At 40.4% G+C, this 17,292-nt stretch overlaps 1 protein-coding gene across 1 annotated transcript in view; it reads right to left on the reverse strand.

Annotated features, from left to right (window-relative positions):
* Window positions 1–17,292, reverse strand: part of sv2a (synaptic vesicle glycoprotein 2A) — a 46,300-nt gene extending 29,008 nt beyond the window's left edge. Inside the window, exon 1 of the mRNA XM_054621864.1 lies at window positions 17,281–17,292. The gene's annotated coding sequence lies outside the window, so the exon portion shown is untranslated. The remainder of the gene's footprint in view (window positions 1–17,280) is intronic.

Here is a 17,292-nt window from a genome sequence, read left to right on the forward strand (position 1 = left end):
CTTAACAGACAAATATAAGAGCAGTGTAGATCTATTGGGAGCTAAAGTCCAGTGTGCAGACATATCAGACATATGTTTTTCCTTATGTATAGCTATTTGAATTGCCTTTGTGTATAAAAATGTAGTATACAGATAAAAGTGCCTTGTCTAAAATCAACACATAATAATATATCTAGGCTATATAACATTATTAAAAGTATCAACAATCTCAGTGCGTGTGTAGTAATATTCAAAACCTAACTTGGTCGGTTCACAGCGACACAACTAGTGCCAAATCAATAACAGACACAATTTTCATGAGGCAAGTGACTTCGCCTTCCGCCTTTTACACTGAAAAACACCTGCCCAGATGTGTTCATCAACGACAGCAGCAGGCACCCTTTTTAATATTTAACAAATAAATCACTGATGCTGCAGTTTAAGCAGATTGCTTTATCTCTATGGCTGATAAAACAATCTGTTTTAAAACTTTGGCACATGCTTGCTAGTCGTGTTCACAGCTGTTGTGTTCACTGATGCTCGTTGAAATGTACACCAGTGTGAAGCAAGAGGAGATCAGTGGCCATCCACAACGTGTTGGAGTCGGTTTAACAGTAATTATTGATGGGGAGAAGATTAGATTTTTTTTTTTTTAGCTTTTGGACGATTTTAATTACTGGTGACTTTTTTTAAAAATATTTTACTTTAAGGAATATCTCAAACATTGTTGTATTAATAATGCATTCATGTTTTAATTTAAATTCATAAGAGTGTTGCTTACTTAATGGAAATCACAGCTTTTTGCTAGGCTATCAATGTTAAGGACATATTTGGCCAGTAAATACCCAGCTGCATACCCTGGTCGACTGAAGCTAAGATGAGAGATTGTTTACAGTGTGTCTGCCAGGACAACACATCTCCAGCATGTATGTGCTCATGAGACCAAGCAGAGAATATGTGCCCCGAGAGAGAGAGTCTCTGGGGGTCGACTGCAGCTGTAGCCAACACTGAAATCATTCTGGTAGCTTCCCATAGTCTCTATAAAGAGAGCAACAGCCGTGGCTCAGCGTGGGGGGAGAAAGAGAGAAAATGTTCAGCCTGAGGGAGCCGGCAGCACGCAACAACACGAACACAAACGCTGGCTTACTGCAGAACAACGTCGTGTCAAAGCTAACACAACCATCCAGCCCTGTCTCTTAAAGCTCTGTATCTGTTATTGAAATAAAACTAAACAACAGGCTTCCTTTCTTATTACCTCGTTTTTCATGTCCTGTCATATAACTGTTTAAACTGAAAGCACAAAATGAAAAATGACACTGCTTGTCTCTTTTGCAACAACGGCCCATTAGTTTTCCTTCCTGTGTAACAGCACTATTTAATGATTGATGCTTCACATAAGTGTTTATCTAAGAAACTCAGAACCACTTGTAATGGGCAATACACTATGAAACTGCAGACGGTATTAAAAGTTGACACACAGACATCACAGGAAACTTTTCATTTCATGGATATTATAGTGAAATGGGTGGCAGTGCAGAGTTTTAAAGTATTCCTGCTGATGGTATATAACCAGGGTTAGGACGGTGTTGCAGGAGCAATCAAAGGCTAACATCCAGCTCCTCTGAGTCATTCTCCATGTTCGCTCAGGTCGAACTGTTTAACGACTACCCCACCCCCTCTCTGAACACAGCATCCTTTTTCAGCTGGAAATACATCAAACCAGATCCTAGCTTTCTCTTACTGTAAAGTATGAGACTCATATTAATATAACATGATAAAACTTCAGTTTTTTTGTCAATTCTTTTATGAGCAATGGTGACTGCTAAAGGGATCAAATAACCGCAAACAAATCAGGAAAAAATGTACTTTTCAAATATTTTCTTTGTCTTCCCAACACACTATGACACGATCTGGCATTTAACCTTCGCAAACGACCTAACTCACAAAATGTCATAATGCAAAATATTGGATAGCCTTGTAAATATCCAATGTTAGCAAAAGAAAATCTAAATGCGTTATGCAAATATAAACCAATCTGCTTTCAACCATCCACACAACATTTGGGAGGAAAAGTGGCGTTTTGCCGATTCTTTGCTCTTAAGTGTTCATTAATGCCCGTTCATGTTGTCATATTGTGAGGAAAAAAGGCATGAACACCTTGTTTACCCCTGTAATATAATGCATTAGACAAGTCCACTTCATCATACTGGATGTTTATGTTGAATCTTGGCATTTACAACATCATGGTATCAATATTGGCAAAGTGCTCAATATGGCACAGTCACGCCTGTTCACTCTTCCTGCACTATTTCTCTCAGCTCACAGCCCAGCCCCCGCTCTCTCACCACACTCTCCCTCACTCACCTAATCAGCCTCATGCAGTGCACCTGTCTGCCACACCCACCTCATCAGCACCATCACTCTCACCTGCTCACTCTGCTGCACTACTCACCTCAGTATAAATACCCCAGTCTCACACACACACACACACTCACTGCCACCAGATCGTTCTCCGCATTATGCCAGACCTTCCAGCGTTATTCCCCGGACTGATTTCCCGTTGCCGACCCTGCTTGTTTGGCCTTCTCCGCCTTGCCTCTGCCCCGGTTAACCGACTCAGCCTTCTGTCCCCGACCACGAGATTAGCCTTCGCTCCTCTTGGTTTTTGTCTGCCTGCTCCGCTGACGGATCAGCGCTCTCTAGAGTGGAATATCCCCCTTGAGTTATCTCCTACCTGTCTACCTGCTGTTTGTTCCGCTTTGAATGAAGCTCCTGAACATTACCCTGTCTCCTGGTCGTACTGCACTTGGGTCCACACACCACCCGTTACACAATATTTATTGTTGCCTCTGTGTCTAGGAATTGATCAGACTGCACTGACGCTGTACTTCTCAATTAATCAATGAGCCATGTAATCAGGATGGAGGGGGGTGTTGAATTACACCAGATAAGTACCAATAAACTGCAGACCAACCTTGTTGACACTTATTATCGTTGTTCCTGTTCATTAAAATGTGTTCAACCTAGTTGTCTAACAATGTTTGTGTACAATAATTGTATTGGAGCAAGAAAAACCACAGCAGATTTAACTAGGAAGGGTAGCAGGCAGTGGGAGGGAGGGAATCTTTGAAAGCTTCCTGTGTAGCCTCGGGGTGTTGAACAGACACAGACTACTTCCAAGTCAACATCACACGACCCAAAGGTCTGCTGGGACATCTGAGTTTCTATGAACACGCTCAGCGAAAGCCAGCTGAAACCAAAACCAGAGAAGGAGGGGGAAAGTCCTTTTAATGATTCTCCTACTGTAGCGCTCCCTACACTACTGCTTGTCGGGATATAGTCAGAATTGCATAACACAGAGATTACGGAATACAAAACTGCTCTTGTTACTTTTTGATCAGTTTGTGTAATGATGACAGCTTTGGTAATATGCAACCAGATGAAGCTACATGACGACATGCTCTCAATAATGATGCAAACTTGCTGATGTAAGGCTTCTTAGATTAGTGTGCTAGAATGCTAACATTTGCTATTGAGCACTAAACACAACTTAGAGCAAAGGCAGATGGGAGGTTATTTGTTTTGCAGGAATTTGGTTGTATAGACAATATAAAATAAACCAAATCAAAATTCCCCCTGCTGATGGAGCAGTATGAAAACTGAACTGATCATCAAAGATGCTAGAATGCCTTTACCAGATTTCATGGCAATCAATCTAATCGTTGTTGGAGATATTTCATTCAAAACCACAAATGTCAGCCTCATGGTGGCGCAAGAGGAAAAGTGAAGGCATCACCACAGTGTCTTTGATTTATCCTCTTTCATGGCAATTCATCGAACTGTTAAGATGTCTGGAACAAATGGGATCTGTGTTTTAACCCTTATAATCTTAAATTAATCAGAACACCATACATCACCACCACACCACTATGTTGAGTTAATGTTGTTTATGTATTACTTCAGGCAGGAGGCTTTACAAGTTGCTGAACTGGACCAGTGACAAACATTTGGGGGTTAAAAAACGCTTCAGGCTGAACGACGGGAACAAGCAGCCAGTGCTAAATCAGTGATGCGTGTACATTGTTGACTTTAGCCTCTGTTGCACTGCCTTTGGGTCGGGTCTTGCTCAATTTCTCACTTAACAGCTCTGTTGAAGCTGGCTGCAAAAAAAGTCATTGTTATTTCTTTGGATTTCCAGCCTCACAAACGTTCCTCAGGCCACAGGATTTAGAAAGAATGTTTCATGCTGGGCTCAAATTCTATGGCCCAGAGTAAAGATCTATAATGGCTATTATCAGACACCATTTAGTAATTCATCTATCCATTCATTCATATCCTTCATTTTGTGGTCATGAGAAAAAACTTTTGTTTCAACAGATTCTCACTCCAACAGGCAGCATCACATCGTCAGCAAATGTTGTGAAAGACATTTGGTGCTTTGTCACCAGCCTGGATCTCAATCCATCATTTGCTCATTTTAGTTTTCACTAGCATGTTTGTGATAACTGAGTGACCAATTCACATTGTCTCAGCCAGGAGATTCAAGCATGTGCTTCTATTACTTATGGAATCCGTTGGATAACGGCTACAAAGTCATATTAAGAAGTTGTTTTGTATTAATTGCTCAGATTTGACTCACATGCTCAGCTGCTGTTGAGTCAGTCTGTCCCAGAAAATGTTGAAAAGCTAAGCATGTTGCAATACAAATACACAGATTCAGACCCGTGCAATGCATTTGGGACAAACATGGAGCCCACACTGTCACTAACTGCACTCCCTGAATAAATATAACAACATTTTTGGAAAAGCGCTTTCAGAGAGAAGCAGATATTAGGGTCTAGAATATGCAATTGAATAGTTTATGAAGGATGTCTGTTTATATACACAGATGGAAGCTAAAGCTACAGATCAAAGTGTTAAAGTGAACCTCCACATCACCTGGAGATCGAGACAGAAGACAATGAAATTAAGGAATGACACTGTTCCTGTAAAGCCATGTAGGTCTCTGTCCACTGCAACAATCATTGAAAAGCAAAAGCAGCATGTGTTTAAGTAGCAAGTAGAATAAAAGTGCTACGCTAGTTAATGATGTGCTAATTTACTAATTTTAACTCCACAGGTTTTTATATAGAAACGTATATCTCCTTCCAACCTCTCCAGGAAACCAGTATCACTATAACACAATGTTTTACCATGACAAGCTCCAAATCCACAAAACCAAACTGGAAATTAAGAAATTATAAAATGATTGCATGAGGGTATATGGAACGGAGCCTAGCGGACCCTGGTCAAAGCCGGCCGATGCTATGCTATGATTGGCCAATCTGCATTCAACAGAAGGGACTTTGCAATTGATTTGTCTATCACATAACAACTATAATTATAAAACTTATAATTTCCCACGGACCAATGTGACATTTTCAAATGTCTTTTTGTCCAAAATCCAAACATATTTACTTTTCCCTTATTTATGACAAAGAAATCATTAAATAATCACCTCTGTATGAAAGTAATGTTTTTTTTTTCTTTCCATTAGAATCTAAATACCGTACCTCACTTCCTCCAATCTACTAATTGAAGCATTTTTGATAGAGATTGCTTCATTAGAAATATATTAAAGGCTGTTTAAGCCATGATGACTGCGGTTGCCTCACTCCTCTCAGCTCCACCCTGCAGCAAAAAAAATGGATTTCATGGCTCAAAAACAAACTGCCAAGTGAAAACACTCAAAGTCCAGGCTTAAAATCCATGATCCGGCACTGTCACTATGTTCTGCTGCCTACAGGCTGTGGTTCAGTAAACCTGTAGTGCAGACAGGATGAATTAAATATAAGGTCTGTGTTTGAACAAAAGGAAATGACCTTGTTTGCAGTTTTCATGAATTCATTGAAAAGCATAGAGAAGCAGGAACATGAGTGGGCGTTTTTTAATATGTTTAAATTCTCATCCTTATGCAGAGAGCTGGCTACACACCGAAAATACTATCCAGTGACAGAAGACCATTTTGAACCACAGCAGCCGGTCTAATAATCAGTTAGTTCAGTTTGTATCTACATCAGTTTTAACATTTACCCAGCCTGCACTGCTCCCATAAAAGACAAATAATGTTAAGGGAACTGAGGAGGGTTTTACAGCCGGGTAAATATGTCATGCATGGAGAACAGGTGGAGGATAAGATAACTGTGTGTTATTGCTGATAACGTTATCATTCCCCCTTCAAAATGCACATGCATTGTTAGTTGTGTAACAATATTCATCATGGTGCTTTAAATAACAGGTCGCAATACTGACTAAATCTGATCCATTATGACTCCAAAAAGGTATTTTCTGTATGGATAAGAAATGTTAAAAAGTGTCATCTATTGACTCTGAACTGCCTGCAAGCAAGTACAACTGCTTCATTTCATGTTGACAGGCTTCTGTAATTTACATTGTGAACTAAATAATATTTCTTATTTAAAAAGTAGTAAAGTTGCCTTTCGTTGCGGGCCAGAAGCTTGTTGACTACAGAGAAGTGAAGAAGAGTTCAGTTAGAACATTAGTATATCCAGCATCAAGCAGCAATAGGGAACTGCAGTCAATGAGCTCCAGTTTGACCTCTGCCACCTGCTCTACGAGTATGTTGCTTACAATACAACCTGTCTTTAACTTAAGACATTGTACAGCTGAAATCCTCTACATTCATCTCTGCCCAGTCAACCATTTTCTATTTCTCTCTGACGAGTCAGCTGATTGGCCGGTCCTCCTTCGTCACCATGGTCACGACCTTTGTAGAAGGACACTTTTGAGGCCCATCTGAATACAATGAGGCATCCCATCACCATCCGATTAGCCTTTCACCAGCCAGAGATACTGAGATGAGATTGGGAGTTGGTGGTCTCTCTGTCTATGAATAACAAATACCTTCCTGCATATGGAGGGTAACTGTGGCCTGCTTCAGTGAAAAAATATGCCTGATAAAAATATGCCTTAAATGCTCTAGAGAAAATTAGATAAGCTCACAGTATAACGAGTTATTGAGAATCAAAGCCCTTTTCCAAACTGTTCTGGCATCTGTAATGAAGTGTAAATTGATAATAAATGAACAGTCATGGCGGGGGGTCCTTTGCCAATGCTGAAATAATTAATTATGTAATCCCATTTTCTTTTTAGTGTGCGGAGAAGACGCCAGAGGGACGGGAAGCCTCACACACTCAACGCACTAACACACGTGCAACATACGATGTTTCCGGCTAAAAGCATGCTAACAAAAGATGGCATTGAAAAACATGGGAGCCAAATGAATCATGAAATCTTGGAGCTGCACCAAATCACCAAAGGCCTGGATGCATAAGGGAATGAACAGTAAACGCCTAAAGGCCAACTGCACTTATGGTTTCACTATTCAATATTCTTATATTCACATTGGATCAAGTGAGTTTTGTCTGAAGTGAGACTCATAGTGACAAAGAATTAGCACCCTCAGCTCTACGGAGCTCTCTTGTGTCCTTCACACTTGTTTATTTGTTCTTTCTCACCTATTTCATCAGTGTTGTTTCCAGCCACAGCAGGAAGCTTTTCTTAGATCTACAACACAGTCGCAGTCTTCAGTAGAGTAATGTTTTGTATTGGGAATATTGTATTTAATTTGTGAATAGACATCTCAACTATTTACCTTTCAGAGGCGCGCTAGAGATCTCCATCAGCCACTGGAGGAGTTATAACCACATTAGTCCAACTCTGACAGGGCAGTTCATTCAACACCAGCGCATGACCTCCATTCATAAGTCACTGATAGCTTTGAGCATTTAACAATTACTCCTATCTGCACTGTTAAAAACTCAAAAGGTTAAGAGCATCTGCTAAACTGTCCAAAATGGATTTCTCCTTTCCCCATTAGGCCTTGGCACTCGATGACAGGAGCGGGACATTTTATTTAGTGGAAATACAAGAACCATTTAGCAGCAGACAGCTTTTGGCAGGGAAAAAGACAAGCGTTTACGGGCTCCGAGAAGATTGATGAGGAGGAAGAAACCAGCGAGCCGTTCGTATAGAGCACGGCGACCGCCGCCCTTAAACCACGCCACGCTGAAAGGTCCTCTGAATAAACTAGCTTTGATGAAATCATATCACACTCACAGCTCGATTTATTTTCCTGACAGCATGAGGTTCACAGAGTTACCATCTCTTCTTCTGCTTTCTTTCTCTCCCTGTATACCCAAAATAAGACCTATTTCAATCCCTGTAACTAGCATGTTTACATAAACAGATGTCCACATTGTGGTTTGATCACATTACTCATGTCCACATGATTAAAAAAGAGGCACTGCTGCGTCTTTGATCTGGTTCATCTGCCGCACGCTTTAGTTTGACCTCATTGTGACAGGTGGAGGTATGTTGTGCAGAGTGCAATTAGCTAGTGATAAACTATGTGCCAGACTACCAGAAGTGTTGTTTCAGCATCTAAAAAGACCCACGAAACATGCTTTCATTTGAGCTGGACAATATTCAGAGATGCAATAGCTGAAAAATATTCTCCTGAGCTCCTTTCCAGACAGTTTGAAAGGTTTTCTAGGTTTTAAGCAATAAACAGCATCCCATTGTGATAAACAAAACCTCTGAACTATATTTATATTCACCTCCTGGGTTTCTTTTTGACATTTAGCAAGTTGGCTTCATGGAACAAAAATGAAAGGCTGCTATTCTGCTTGTGTTAAAAGACCTCGGAGCCTTCAGAGTTTCCGGCAAGAATATAGTTTAACAAGTCAAATAGTGATGTTGAAAAGCCTTTTTCAACAGAGCAACAGAGAAAACAAACATACCGACAGCATCACCTGGAAGCAGCAACAAACTCCACCAGGAAACTATGGAGATTTGGGGATTGTTCACTCCCACAAAGATGTATTTAAATTCTAGTGTCGATCCAAAAGGATACCAAATATATCAGGCTGAATTTGGGGTTATTTTGTGTAAAATCATGTACAGGAAATCTATATTTTCCCCATCTGATGGCACAGTGGAGCCTTAAGAATAAAGACTTTAAGAGGCCTCTTGATTTATTTAATGTAATTCAGTAAATAACAGAGCTGATACCAACACATTTCTACTTCAGCGTCTCAAAGGTTTCTGTTATTGGAGCTCTCAGAGCCTGAGGTACATTAGTTTACATATGAATTTCTCACGTTCGTTTAAAGTTGCATCCAATTAACAGCTCGCTCGTTGGCTGCCGGGATGAGTCATTCCTGTCTCCAAATATAACCCTAGCTTTCATCAGCAGGCAGCTAAACACACAGCTTCATGCATAGGCATCACTCTATGCTGGGGCTACAGATAAGATTTATTTTCATTAATCAGTTAATCTGTTGGTCTATAAAAAGGTCAGATAATAGTTAAAATGCATGTTACAATGTTCCAGCCCAATATGGCGTCTTGAAATGTCTTGTTCTGTCTGATTAACAGTCTGAAAACCCAACATATTTAGTCAATTGTCACACATGAAACCAATTAATGTTTTGCTAGGAATAAAATGTCTTAAACGATTAATCAGATATCAAAATAGTTTTTTTTTTTATTATTATTATGATCAACTAATTGATTAATTTACATGCTCATATGCAAAATCACAATGTATCAAATCAATGCTAAAAATAATAACGTGTGATCTGCTATTATGCATTAAATCAAAGTTAAACACTACGATGAATCACTTAGAATTACAATTTGCTTGGAATTATTAAATTCAACAACAGACTTTTGTATAAATATAACAGGACACACTCATAATCAAGATAAAGTTTGATTGAAAGTCAATAAATATTAATTATTAGTTGTCACCTAGTCTTGCAGCATTCATACCGTGTCTTGAATGTGATTTTAGCGTTGTTGCTTTTCTCCACTTTTCCTTCACACGTTTGCACACTGAATTAAATCTTGATGCTCACTTTGACGGCACAGACGCTGCAGTTAGCGAGTGTGACAGAGATGAGCATGAGTGATGACAGTCTTTGTCTGAGAGTTTGTGTGTGTGTGTGTGTGTGTGTGTGCTAAAGAGTGAAAAAGAAAGGCATGTGTGCAAAAGTGAGAGATTACCGTGTGTGTGTGTGTGTGTGTGTGTGTGTGTGTGTGTGTGTGTGTGTGTGTGTGTGTGTGTGTGTGTGTGTGTGTGTGTGTGTGTGTGTGTGAGAGAGAGAGAGATGGTGATGATTAGGTCAGTGGAATCCTCAGAGCTGCAGATGGCTGGTAATGTCATGCGGCGCCAAATTCATTTCTCTTGACATCTTTGATTTCTCGTCGTGAAGCATGCTGGGAATTTTCCTCCTCTGATAGATTGTCCCTGAGACTAGGCAGCACAATCCTGATCAAGACGGCGTGCTGATAAAGAAAGCATCGCCGCTGAATGAAATCTGATGAGTTCATTCCTGAAACACCACTGTTCATTTCTATTCTGACAAAAAAAACAAATCAGCTTAAGTTTGACATTCAGTATTTTTTCAGAGATACAGGCTGGTCTTCGAATTGCAAATTATGTTTTTCAAATTGAGTGGGTATCTGAAGGTTTGTTGATTTGTCATTTTAGAAAATTCCTCTAATAGGATTTTAGACAGAAACCAAGCAACGCAGTCATCTTTGTGAGAGATGAAGTCGCGGCTGGAGCTCTAACTAAAAGCAAAACTCCATAAACGTCAGCAGTTTTGCGTGCTTCTTTTTGTTTTAAAATGTCAACAAGGGGCATTTATTCCTCACAAACGCCACTTGAGAACAACATAAAACATGTCTATCTATATAATTATTCCTCACAGCCCACTGAGATGCACATAAAACATCCCCGAAACACACAATAACAAAATCTGGCTTCTTCTTTGTGCTCAGTCCACAGGATGGCCGCTAATATCTCCTTTGGAGAGTCGTTTCTGCTCTCATGAGTGCATCAGGAGCGTTGCATTCTGGGTCGGGTCAGCGAAGCCCACGCGTTTGCTCTGTTTGAAGATTTCCCCCCCCACAAGACTCAGTCAACAAACACCTACGCTCATAATAAAGCACACTTAGACCACAGGAGGAGATTACATTCAGCCATATGCTCATTTCATATCAGCTCGCCAAACGTGGAAAGCGTATGACAAGACAGCTGATACAGTAAATACATAAATATATATATATATATATATATATATATTATCATGACTGTAGAATCTTAGTCTTTAGAAAACCCAAGAATAACATCTCTTAGGAAGTGACACTCTTCTCTTTGCTGCTAGAATTTATTTTTCAACTGAATTAAATGTGAAATGAATTTACCTGAGTATGAATGTTTTGAATGTTGGCTTCGTAATTAAATGACAAAGCTTTTTGCCAAACAATGATAAAGGCTTAGTTCTGCTAAATCTCAATACTCGCCATGGCAAAATATTAAATTATTTACTTTGTATAGTGTTCCCTTTAGATCTTTGTGGATGAATAGAGATTTAAATTCTCTTGCTAAAAATATTTGCATTGGCTCATTTCTTAACAAGCCTCTTGTGGGTCGGAGGAGTCAAAAGGTTAAATCAATATCGTCCTGTGACACTAATCAAAATGATATAAACTCTTTGTGGGAGTTGGTTTAGAATGACCTCCATCACTGGTGAAGTCATTTAAATGTCCTCTAGACTGAAGCAGGTGCATGACAAGTCTTTTGAACCTGTCACACACACACACACACACACACACACACACACACACACACACACACACACACACACACACACACACACACACACACACACACACACACACACACACACACACACACACACACACACACACACACACACACACAGTGTGCTTCATCATCTTGACCCAGCCAAGGCCTCTTGTAGCTCTGAATTCAACCCAACAACCAGCATTCTTCATCCGTCCCCATCCATCATGTTTCTATCTACTCTGGTCTGGTCTGAGCTTCCAGGGGGGAGTCCTCCTGAGGCTGCGTGGAGGATCAATTATTCATGTCTTGTTTTCTGGCCACAAGGACCGAGGTGCCCGAGTCGACTCGCCCATCAGCAGTGATGAATGAGTGAGATAAATAAAATAAAAACTCTTCTCCCAGCAGCATCGGTCCAGCTCCTGCTCAGAGTCACACAGGAAGTGAGAGTTTTACTCAGCTGCACCATGTTTCTGCATGGCTTCAGGCCCATCGAGGCTGAGGAGATAACAGCAGCTTGAGAGGAGGGGAGGGGGGGTGATGATTGGTTGTTAGGCTCACCGGGTCATAGCTCCTCCCCGGCTGCAAAGTGCCCTTTGGGAGAATCTGCAGCCTAACACGAGTCACGTCATTGTTCCCCCCGCTCGAGCTCTCAGCGTGCACCGTCACCCTGGTGGCACCGAGGCGGCTAGCAACACCGCGTGACGTCAGCCCTCTGCATCCATTTTGGCTTTGCTCGCTGCAAAATGGACTAAAGGGGAGTCAGACTGAGGGCAGCTGAGAGGGGGGCAGCTCAAAACCTGCAAGCAGGGCAGATAAAAACTGTTGTGCAAAATGCAGCTGTGAGGTTTTCACAGCTCACATTTGTGTTTCTTTCTAATGTGTAGTTCATTAGTATTCACCACACGTGTCCCTACAAGTTAATGGTGTTGTGACCTGCAGTCATCTCAAATAGTCTTAAACTGAAGGTGTGTTTGATAGAAAATGACTGACCTGCTGAGAAAATGCAAATCTCCAATTGTGGAAGAAGTATTCAGATCCTATAATTAGGTAAAAGTACCACACTGTGAAAATACTACACTACAAGTAAAAGTTCTGCATTCAAAACCTCCTAAATAAATGTGTTGTCAGCTAAATTTACTTGAAGTATCAATGGTAAAAGTAATCATTGGGCATTAAAATGCTCTCTGTCGGTGTTTTACTGTTAAATATGATGTTTAGGATTAATATTAAGAAATGCATTATGTTGCATTTTACTGCTGTAGATGTGCAAGGTTGTACTAAAACGAAGTATCTCTGAAATGTCAACTTGGGCTCAGAAAGACAGAAAAAAGCCCCGTTTTCAGCATTGTGGCGACGCATTTTGAAACTGATCCAAGAGCCTTTTTAAATTGTTGATTTAGCCTAAAAAGTAGAAACCCACAAAAGGAGTATCAGAAAAATTAAAAAACACATTTGTGAATACACGGTTTTCACTGGACAGGAAGGGGCTGACTAATCTGAAAAGTATCTAAAGCTGTCAGACAAATGTAGTGGTAATAAACAGTACAATAGTTGCCTCTGAGATGGAGAAGACTAGAAGTATTCGAAGTACATACAATAGTACTCGTGGACATGTACCTCAAATATGTACTTAAGTACAGCACTTGAGTAAATGTAGCCTACTTAGTTACATCCCACACCTGCAAAGTACAAACATGAAGGAAACTGAATTTATAAACAAAATGTGACAAATGAATCATGAGAATAAGCAGAAATCTGATTAGCATTGCTCTGTGTAATAGTGAATAATCCACTGCAAGACAACAACACTACTTCCAAGGAGGAGGTGAATCATTCCTAGACACCAGAGCATATGTAGGTCAAACCCCCCCCTGCAGATCTCTCATCCACTGCAGACATTCTCTCTCTGTGATGTTTCTTTTATGGCCGTTTCAATTAAACTGTTGCCACTGCGAGCTTTGCTCCTGCTTCCCTGTGCATCAAATCTATTTGTGTTTCTGCCGGAGCTGCGCCGTGTGTCATCTCATCACTGCACCGAACACTTGTGTTTAAAGTGGTGAGGCAGAGAGGAGCAGATGCTCTATTTAGAGGTTCTCTGATTTCTTAATAATCTCCTTGAAGGTTTCTTGAAAAGATTTTGTGATTAGGTATAAATAAAAAGAGAAATAGAAGTAGTTCACATATTAAAGAAAAATGTCAACATTTTGCAAAATATGCTTTTGTGCTTTCTTGCAGAGTCTTGTGTGTCAAGTATGGAGTTAAGTATGGATGCAATTAGCTTAGCCTAGCCTAAAGACCAGCAGGGGAAACAGCTGACTACTTAAATCTGGTTTAAGTTACATAAAGTTACATTCTGTTTCCTGTCATTATGCTAAGCTAAGCTAACTGCTTCCAGCTCCTTACTTAATGCACGGATATGAGAAAGAAAGAAAACTCATAAGTATATATCCCAAAAATGTCGAACTGTTTCTCTAAAAATCACACTTTAATAAAAGAGAAAAAACAGTAAAGGCACAATTTCCTTTTAAAAAAAAAAAAACTGCCAAAATCTTACTGAATTGAACAGCTGACGGAGATCCATTTAAATATGTAATTCATTTTTTGGAACGTTTATTCTCCGTTTTTGTCTTGTTGTATATCTTCTCCATGACTTACATCTATGGAGATTACAGAAAGAATTATATTGTTGCAGAATAGCTGCATTTAGACAAATTACATTTTCTTTAGAAGAAGGTCATGCTAGCAATAGAATTGAAGAATTAATCAGAGGTGTAGTGGTTGAACACCGTCTCTATTTGCCCAGTTTTTTGTTCCAGATTACAAAGCCCTTAGCAGAAACCTTCCAAGAAAATTAAAGTTACATATAAGCCCAATACTATGAAATCATTATAACATTATAAGGAAAGTTAGGGGCTTGTTAAAGAAATATTTATAATCTATGATAATTTGTTACAAAACTACTATAATAAACAAATCTCTCAAATATATAAAATCAAGCAAAAATGAATAGTAATGCATATGTTAAGAGGCAGAAGAAACCTCGTTTTGTTTATAAGAAACAAATGTCAGTTGTTAACGGAGAGTTATGTACTTGACACTAATTGCTGCTTGGACCCACCCGTCTGGAGAAGATAGAGAAGGCCAATCGATTATCTCTCAGTCTCACAGTAAATCTTTAGAAGAGGGGAACATGTCAGCGGCAGCATCACGAGCCCAAAACAGATCGGTCCGGAAAAAAAAAACATGCAGCACAAATGAGCCAGTGTTTCCTGGAAGCACTGAACTAAATGTTAAAACAGCTGCTAATTGCGGATCTTGACAACACCCTGATGGGGTAATTAAGGAGGATATCTGTGCTCTACTGCACCCAAACCTATAGGGTTTTTTTTTCTAGCTGTAATAATCCCAGCTGCAGCGAGAGGCGAGTTGTAACTTGTGACGGTGCTAATCTCTGCGGACGGAGCAGAGCACGGCCCAATCAGCAGGGGCAGCGGGCAGAAAATGAGAACACCAAACAGAGCAGCTCCCTCAGCTCCTCCGGGTTTCAAATGGAGCTCCTGTGTGCTAAGCTGTGTGAACCACGTCAGCCTCACCTGCAAACACTGATGTCAAGTCGCCCCTGCTTTTGTTGTGCCGAGTGATGCTGAGTGATGGCTCAGGGCGTAGAAAACCCTTAATCAAACATCTTTTCTATCTTTAGCCACAGTCTGCAGAACAACAAGGGCCTCATTCATTATAACGAGGATATGCAATTAGCCAGCTCAGGGGGGACGTATTTAGACAGCTTGTTAAATTCAACCAGCCAATGATTCATACGAGAAAGAAGAAAACATAAAATCCTCACATTTGAAAAGCTCAAACCAGAAAATAATTGGCAATTTTGTTTGAAAGTAACAAACGATTCCTAATTAGGAAAATCATTGCTGGTTGATTTTCTGCTAATTCAAATTATCGTTGCAGCTCTGAAAAGGGGGATGTTTTGGAGAATGGATTTGGAATGGACCACTGCAAGGTCAATAGTTACAGCCTCTTTTGCTGTATGTGAAGAAGCAGCTCCACTAGGATTCATATTGAAAACCTTTAATGTTTTTCCACTGTTAAGAAGGTCTGGGGTTCAAATCCCACGTCTAGCTTGGGCCTTTCATGTGGATATGTTCTCATCCTGCACCCAGACCTGCACTTCAAACGACTCCAGCTCAGCACGACACGACGCTGCACAGGTGTAGAAAAGGGGGTGAAGGATGAATTGCAGGAACCAACACTGAATCACCACTACACAAAAACAGAAAATGTGATTTTCCTGGAGATTGGATGAGTGCATCAGAAGTCTACTCAAGATCCAGTCACAACCAAAAGCAAAAAAGGGAAAAACCAAACTGTCAACATGCTCACTGTGCTCCCTTTAAAGAGGAGCTGTCATAAAGAAACTGCTCTTGTTGCAGCCTTACTGGATAATTAAGAGGCTGAATGTGTGTCAGGCTTTGAATCACAAACCATAAATCATATATATATATATATTATTTTTTTTTTGAAGCACAGAGGACTGTCAGTGTAGTCCTGCAGGTTTGCATCAGTATCTGCTCTCCCTCACTGCCACCCATCATGTGAGTTGATGCAGAAATAGCTCAGAAAACTGCAATCATGGCTGCCACAGGGACAAGACATCAGACATGCCAAGTTGTAAAAAAAAAAGAAAAGGCATGGCTGAATATAGAGCATACATCCATCCATCATGGTCGAACAGAAAAAGGTCAAAGAACACTAAAATGATCAACCAATGTTCCTCTCTGAGCAAAGTCGTTTCAGCACCGCAAAGCAGAGGGGGTAAATTGCTCATCACTCACATCATTTTTTTTTTTTTTTTCCTCCATCACATTTCCCCCCGTCGGGTTTCTACAAGGTCATTTTGACGCACGACGCAGGAGAGGGCACCGAGCTCCACGGGCACTTTCACTGAGATTTCCCTGATATTGCACAAATGAAATGTCACAACACAAAGCCAAGGACAACTTTTTTTTTTTCAAAATAATCTGACAGGAGGGGATTGAGGAAGAACTGTATGGCCGTGTACTGGAGAGAGAAGGAGAAAGGGGGGCAAGGGCATCGGTGCCCAAAATCAGCGCCAATTAGACAGAACTGGACCGATGAAGCAGCAGCTGATGTTCCGTTTAATGACATTAAAACACAACACATGTAACCTTCCTCCTCCTTAGAGTCAATCCTGTGCGCTTGGATGGATGGATGGATGGATGGATGGATGATGATGATGATGATGATTGCTCCTTAACGCACAAGACCTCCCAGCAAGAACCCAAAATCTGCAATCTGCAATCTTCAAATATTGCCTTTATTGCAACATTTATGACGGATATCATAACACTTTCTCACCCATATATCGGTTTTGTGTCTTGGATCATGGGTTGGGGTTTAGGGGTCATCCCGTATTGCACAGGAGGCCCTTTAAACTCGTTTTTAGTGATAAATAAATGTCCAGCTGTGGCAGAAACACATGCACATCCTCCTGTTCTCATGCACCTGGATGCTCGGCCGGTAGTCGAGGAAATTAGGGCAATTAACGCATTTAAAAAAAAGGAAGATTAAGACTAGATTGCTCATTAAAACGGGATTATGTATGTTCTTACCTTGTGTCGGTG

The sequence above is a fragment of the Anoplopoma fimbria genome, chromosome 20, assembly GCF_027596085.1.
Source record: "Anoplopoma fimbria isolate UVic2021 breed Golden Eagle Sablefish chromosome 20, Afim_UVic_2022, whole genome shotgun sequence".
Classification (NCBI taxonomy): Eukaryota; Metazoa; Chordata; class Actinopteri; order Perciformes; family Anoplopomatidae; genus Anoplopoma; species Anoplopoma fimbria.